General features: G+C 39.7%; 1 long non-coding RNA gene across 1 annotated transcript; it reads right to left on the minus strand.

The window, feature by feature from the left end:
• Positions 1 to 347: 347 nt before the first annotated feature.
• On the minus strand, positions 348 to 4,040 carry LOC122990666. The gene is made up of 3 exons (XR_006405435.1): positions 3,855 to 4,040; positions 3,211 to 3,268; positions 348 to 1,288 (listed from the first exon to the last, which is right to left on the minus strand). It is a non-coding gene; the product is annotated as an uncharacterized LOC122990666 (long non-coding RNA).
• Positions 4,041 to 6,666: the final 2,626 nt, after the last annotated feature.

Genomic DNA, 6,666 nt, shown 5'->3' on the forward strand with positions numbered 1-6,666 from the left:
TCACTTTGTCTGAAATGTGCATTCTCAGCCAATATTAGTATTTTAGCCAATGTTAGTTTTAGTATTATCAGTCACTTCTTTTTGCCTTTCTTCCTCCAGGAACCTGTTCTTTTTCAAATGTTTTTATAATACGTTGCAGCACCGTCCTGTACAATCACACAGGTTCACAAATTCACATGAGGAACTATTCAGTCACTTTTCTAGAGCAGGAAATAATAATAATTTTTATTATTGATTATTCTAAAAATGATAATACTTTAGTCTATAAAATATAAAAAGAATATTGAATGATGCATCACAATACATATACAAGGCAATATGTTCATATTGTTTATTCTATCTGACAAATATCTGCCAAAATCCAAATATATCTAATATACATTGACATAAAAATCCTCACATTTGAAAAGCTGAAACTAGCAAATGTGTGGCCTTACTGCTTGATAAATTACATAAACAAATTAATCGATTATCAAAATTTTTGCAAGCACATTTTCTGTTGATCAATTAATTGATTAATCATATAATTGTCTCACCAAGGGGAACTCCCTTTGATAGGGCAAACTAAGACAGCTCTCTGTTTATTATGTGTGATCAACACTGTTTCCAAGAAATGATGTTTATAATACTAATTTGGAACAGCATGTGGGAGAAATGTAACAGCATGTGAACTATGTTTTTTATCTATATAATTTGGAAATGCATTTAATAAATCTAACTGCCAAGTCGTGTTCACTAACAAAATATCTTACGTGTTTTCCTTGGAGATATTTCAGTTGTTTCACTTGTTTAAGGTTAGGGGAAAATTGTAGTTAAATACTGAAAAAGTCAGCAGTGACTGGAAGCACAAGACAGGACATTTTTAACATGTAACTGAAATCACAATCTTTCCCCTAACCTTGACCTAAGTCTTGCTCCTTTTACATGAATGTAGCGCTGTGTTCATTGTGCATAATGTTGCCACTGAACACGCAGTTATGCTTACCTCGAAATGAATTTGGCAAAACTAATTAGTATATCTACATACTTTCTAGACAGGGTTAGCTCGATGGAGCAACTTATGGCTACATTTGGCTCATACTGACCAGTCATGTCTAAATCAACAAGTGAATATCCGAGTCTAATAGAAATAGTTGCATACACATGCATAGAGATCTGTTCTGCTGCGGTGCTGTAGTGCTGCGTGGGGCCTCTTGTTGCCCCAGTGGCGGTGAAGGGGGAATTAGATGTAGTGTTGTCTGAGTCCCTGTTAATCCTCTGCTGATTAGTGGAATTCTCATCAGGGCTCCTTGAGAGAGAGCGAGAGAGAATGAGAGTGGGAGAGAGAAAAAAAGTAGAAAGAGAGACAGAAAAACCGAATGGGAGGGAAAAAAAGGAGAAAGAAGAGTTGGGGAAAACCCCCCCTGCCTTCCACGTTTCCTCTAGTCAGCCCCCCCACCCCCCCACCCACCACGCCATGGACCGCAGGCCTGCGTCTCCTCCGGCCAATAAGATCTCAGGCCCCAGGTCACCTGGCTCACCAGACTAATCCTGAATCTGCCTTGTAGATTAGCACTTTCCCACTCGCAGCCACTCTAGCCCAAGCCCCGGCAAATCCCGAGGTAAATGTCGGAGCTTCCGGTAAGTGGGTGAGCACGGCGTTGTGCAGTGGATTAAGGAGAATAGGATAATATTTACAAGCCCATTGCCAGTAGTGATAAGGCTGGGGATAAACAGTAATGGTCCGTCTTTAGCCTTTTTTTCCCCCTCTCCCTTGTCAAGGCAAATTGTTAAATCTCTGAATCCCTGTGTACAGTGTCTGACATTGATGTGCTAAATTAGTCTGCAGTGAGTAAGGTCATGTCACTTATCTGTAGCTCTATTCTTGTTTAAATGATTAAATGGATAAAGAATTATTGGGAAATATTCTAATAAGTAGGTAATGATAATATGAGGTGAGAATGGATTTCTGTGTCAATCAAGAATAGTCCTTTGAGACACTTTGAACACATTTGGAGTTTGGTTCCAATAACAATTCGGTAATCAGGGCCATGCTCAAGAGTGCTTACAATTAGATAAGTGCTTGATTGTAATTCATTTGTGATCTCAAAGACAGAAAAAGGATTCCTAAACAGGTTGCATGTCTAGCATGCTTTACATTATGGAATAACTCTAAAAGTGCCAGAACTATAGATCAAAATATTCAATATCCAGTTTAGTGCCTCAGGCAAAGTGTCATAGAGAACATAAATCAGTGCACATCTTTAAAAAGCATCTCAAAATCTATTTGTTTTCTTTGGCTTTCTCATGATTTGACACATCTTATTTTGTGAGTTTTACACTTAATTCTGCTTGTTTTTAGATACTGTCTTCTCTGTCTCTTTATCTCCCTCTTTACATTTTCTTCTTCTTGTAAATGACTTTCTCACTTCTGTTTTGAAAAGGCTATATACGAACGAAGGCTTGTCTTTAGAAATGAGATTGTATATAGTTTCCATATTAGCCAGAATCAGGGTTTCAACTGTACAGTAATTCCATGATTCTGTAAATAACAACAGGTAAAAACCCATCAGTACAAGATGGCCGATACCTCATGTCCATGTCTGCACCTTACATATCATCATACTGATGGACTAGTTTTCTCTCTACTGTAGATGGCACTGTTAACCTTGACTTGCACTTGGTTGGGACTTCAGAGTTGAGGAAGTAGAACGGGGCAGAAACAGTCGACGTCTGCTCCTTATTACTGCTCTGAGCCCCGGGGAGAAATTAATTAAAGTGGGGAATAATAATAATAATAATAATAATAACAAAGATTATCTTTGTCATCACAGTTATGCTAACAACAGTAATGGAGTTCTGAGGGGAGCCGGCGGCTGAAACAAAGACCCTCCAGTTTTTATCTTACAGAAAACTTTACAGAAAACTGTAGGTACAGAGCTGTTTCTCTTTTTTTTTTTTGTCCTGTGTTTTTCAGAGAAGTGGTGGTGGTGGTGGGTGGAGGGAGTTTAGGACGGGGGAGGTTCGGGGTGAGGGCCGGAGTGAAAGGCAAGTGTGTTATTGTAACAGAGCTTATGAGGGAGTCAAGAGGAGGGCAGTGTGCCGATCGCACGCTAGGCTGCATGATTCACAGAAGAGGCCTGAACACGAACCACCCACCTCCCCCCTGCTTCTGAAATCCCCACCGTCAGTTTGCATTATGGGATTAATACCAAAGTGATGGCGAATCACCTCACGTCACCTCTCGTGTGGGCGACGCCACCCATCTGGGGTTAATTGGCACCTTAACCTGTGGACAATGTCAAAACAGACAAGAAATTATCTCAATATATGCCAATATTTTCTACTCTGAGGTAGACAAAACATCAATGCAACCACTGATGTTCAACTGTGATGGGAAAAAAAACAACTTGAAAATGTATCTTGTCACATTATAGTGGCATTTTTGAACATTTGCTCCCCACCCAAAGGTGAAAACTTGTAATACCAGTCTCGATTTACAACATGTGGGTTGAGAAAACTGTTTTACCTTATGGCAAGACCCCTTGGATAATTTCAAACACGCATTATAAATCAATGTAAGAACAAGGTTTTAATCCATGAAAAGCTGACCTTGATGAAATGTGAGATTTCACATGGCAGCGAAGATACATCTCTCACTTTTGAAAGTTGTTTGTGTCTGTAAATGTCAATGAATGCATGCAATGTTATCTAATTACATCACAGAGCACGTTAGAAATGTCCTGCAGCAGCCACCTCACCCTGTTACATTATCTGAACTGATGAACCCTTATTGAAACAAAGGGACCCGGCCCTGTCTCGTGACCGGCACTCGAACCTCTTTTCATGTTGCCTGTAAAAGGGGGCTGACTGACCTCATGCGCTGCTGGGATATTACTTTACGTCTTCATCAGGCTGCGCCCTCAGTGTCAGCCTGTGAGTGATTCGAGCCTGTCGTGCACGTCACTGCATCGCTTCCTTTGCACTTTGAGTCAGTGGCTGGTCACCGAACCCTAATGGAAGACAGGTGTGGAGAGAGAAAGAGAGAAGCAGACTGAGGAATTAAAGATGAGAAAGAGGAACCGATGGTCAAAAATCACAAAAAAACTTTTAAAACTTTTTGTCATGTCCAAAATCAGAATAATCTATTGACTGTTAAGGGTCAGAAGACTGAAATGATATTGGTTTCTACTGCTCATCAATAGTTAATTCAATCAAATGATAATGCAAGCAGGCAAATTTGCCCAAGTTATGAATTCCGGATAATTGTGAAAGATAAATGTTCTTTGTCCTCTTCACTTCTCCACAATCCAATTAGGATTCAATGCCTAGAAAATCAGATGACTGTATGCTCTGGAACAAGATAAAGTTAGCTTAGCTGCTCATTAGCCATTTCCTTGAGCCCTCTTGTAATATTGTCTTACCAAAGTTAGCTTTGGTCTGAATTACTAATCAAGAGCACACATCCGGTGTTTGATGAAATTTTTACCTATTCCCAAAGCATTTCCTCTCCCCGCAAAAATTCATTAGTTTCAGCTAGAAAAGGAAAACGGGGGTGTCGTGCACATATTGAGTTAAGTTACTTTGTCTCTTTTTTCTCTCTCTTGCTCATTCTTTCGATCTGATAACATTCTCTGTTCTTTTTTTTTGCCTAAAGTTTCTTGTCCTCTTTGTGGTCCCCTCATTCCAGCGCATGTCTCTTCCCAGGGAAACATCACTGAGAGTCAGGGTGTGGGCGTCTCGGGTGAAAAAAAAATCTCTGTGTTGTCTGTTCTGTGGACACCCTCTCTGTTATGACTGGAAACGGACCCCCATGTGGGAATAAGGTGGGAGGAACATTATAGGCAAATATCCACTGCAAAAAATGTCTTATTTAACAAGTAATTTAAACTTGTACACAGATGTTCCCACAATGAAAAATAAAGTCAGTATCAAAATAAACAAATCTGCCATTGGGGTAAGGTAATTTCACTTTTTTCCTGCCATGATACCACTTGGATTTATTTCAGACATTTTCCTTGAATCAGGCAACATACATACAAGTATTTTAGCCTTATGTTGAAATCTGTAAAGTAAGGACTTGTTGGACATTTCTTGCAGTGGAGTAACCAGAGAATAGCCTGGTATGTACATAGCAATTATATCTCAGCGCCCTGTGCAGAGTAGACATAGCTGAAACACACTCAGAGGGGTCACTGCCCAGGGGATCGGGGTTTGCCCATTAAAACATCATCAGACAATGCAGTTTATTTAAAGAGACATATGACTCTCCACTGCTACTGTTTACCCTCCCTCCACTAGAGAGCAAAGAAAATACCACATAAAATCAAAGAGAAAATGGAAACTATGATTTCCAGTAAGTGAAGTCACCACAGGTCAAAAGATGCATGTAAAGGGCTGATGTATTTATTTGCAATGGGGACTCAGAGAGGATGAGCAGGGAATGTGTTTAACTTGCCCTGAGAGTTTTAGCCTCCTTCAAAATGCTTTATGTCTGTCCTGGAATCTATTTTGGTTCCTTGAGTTTATCTTTCCGGACTTCAGAAACACGGAAGGTCTCATCCTCAGAAATTCTACTTTTGGAGCCAAGACTCTCTAAAATTTACATTTTGTCATCTTTTTTTTTCATTTTCTTGTTTTTTTTTGGTTCTCAGACAGTAGTAGATATCTCTGTTTGAAATGAAACCATTCAATGGCTGCCACTTCATATATTGTCATTTCTTGGATTATAATGTGCAGCAACAGCTCCATAGTAAGACTCATCTGTGTTTCACACCTCTACTCAGATAAATCAGTCAACATGAACACCCCCATGTCGCCCCAGTGGGCTAATGTTCCCCTCCTCTCCGAGTCCCTGGAGGATCTGTCACCCAGCTGCATGCCCACCCTATCTGGAATATTTAGCTCAGATAGCAGATTTGCTCCCTCTAATTGTCCTGTCAGTAAATCAGTAGCTTCAGTTCCTCCCTCCTTTAACTGTTCCATGTCACCAGTCTTATACACCGCCTGATGTGTGCAGATAGCGTCTTTGTTCTTGAGAGGCGCCGGCTGTTTTTGCTGGCGACTTGTGTGTGGCGAATGAAAAGCAGGTCTTCTGCTGGGCCAAAGGAAGAGTGAATGTTGAGAGCACATGCAGGCGGTAAAAGAACTGGAACACTGAAGAGGAAAAAGGAAAAAAAAACAAACAACTGCATTATGATTGGCTCAATTAAATGCATCTTTCTTGAAATTAGACTCTGCTCCAGTATCCACTTGTGGATCCTCATTTGTGATTTCTCATTTACATTAGTGATCATTCAGCACGTAGCATGGCTGAATGGAACATACCAGTGTCCTATTGTTGGTTACTTCAACATAAACTCATTATTCATTCATTTGCAGATAATTAACCCTTCAACAAAGGCCACAATGAACAGACATGTTTTTCTATAAGTTTGGTAAAAATCCATTTTTTATTTGAAAAAAAAAAAAAAAAGCTTAATTTTGAAGTGGTGGGCTATGCTCACTGGGTATGGGTCAGGAGGCCACCAACACACACATGTACTGTATACACATGAATAACTATGCACTTGCAGACAAACAAAAAAGTATGTCTCCATATATTTGTTTATTGCTTTTATGTCTGTATTTTTGCCTTTTTTTCCTATTTTCTGTAAAGCACTTTTTTCTTTTTTACAAAAATGTTTT

The sequence above is a fragment of the Thunnus albacares genome, chromosome 10 (assembly GCF_914725855.1).
Source record: "Thunnus albacares chromosome 10, fThuAlb1.1, whole genome shotgun sequence".
In the NCBI taxonomy this organism is placed as follows: Eukaryota; Metazoa; Chordata; class Actinopteri; order Scombriformes; family Scombridae; genus Thunnus; species Thunnus albacares.